Here is a 551-nt window from a genome sequence, read left to right as displayed (position 1 = left end):
GGATCACAATAAACTGTGGAAAATTCTGAAAGAGATGGGAATACCAGACCACCTTACCTGCCTCCTGAGAAATGTGTATGCAGGTCAAGAAGCAACAGTTAGAACCAGACATGTCCCAAATCAGGAAAGGAATATGTCAAAACTGTAAATTGTCACCCTGCTTATTTAACTTATATGCAGAGTACATCATGTGGAATGCTGGGCTGGATGAAGCACAAGCTGGAATCAAGATTGCCAGGAGAAATATCAATAACCTCAGATATGCAGATGACACCACCCTTATGACCAAAAGTGAAGAAGAGCTAAAGAGCCTCTTGATGAAAGTGAAAGAGGAGAGTGAAAAAGTTGGCTTAAAACTCAACATTTGGAAAACGAAAATCATGGCATCTGGTCCCATCGCTTCGTGGGAAATAGATGGGGAAACAGTGGAAACAGTGTCAGACTTTATTTTTCCGGGCTCCAAAATCACTGCAGATGGTGATTTCAGCCATGAAATTAAAAGACGCTTACTCCTTGGAAGAAAAGTTATGACCAACCTAGATAGCATATTC

This window comes from Bison bison, unplaced genomic scaffold (genome assembly GCF_000754665.1).
Source record: "Bison bison bison isolate TAMUID 2011002044 unplaced genomic scaffold, Bison_UMD1.0 scf7180017864134, whole genome shotgun sequence".
Taxonomy (NCBI): domain Eukaryota; kingdom Metazoa; phylum Chordata; class Mammalia; order Artiodactyla; family Bovidae; genus Bison; species Bison bison.
The sequence above is the reverse complement of the archived record's forward strand: the minus strand, read 5'-3'. Positions refer to the sequence as shown.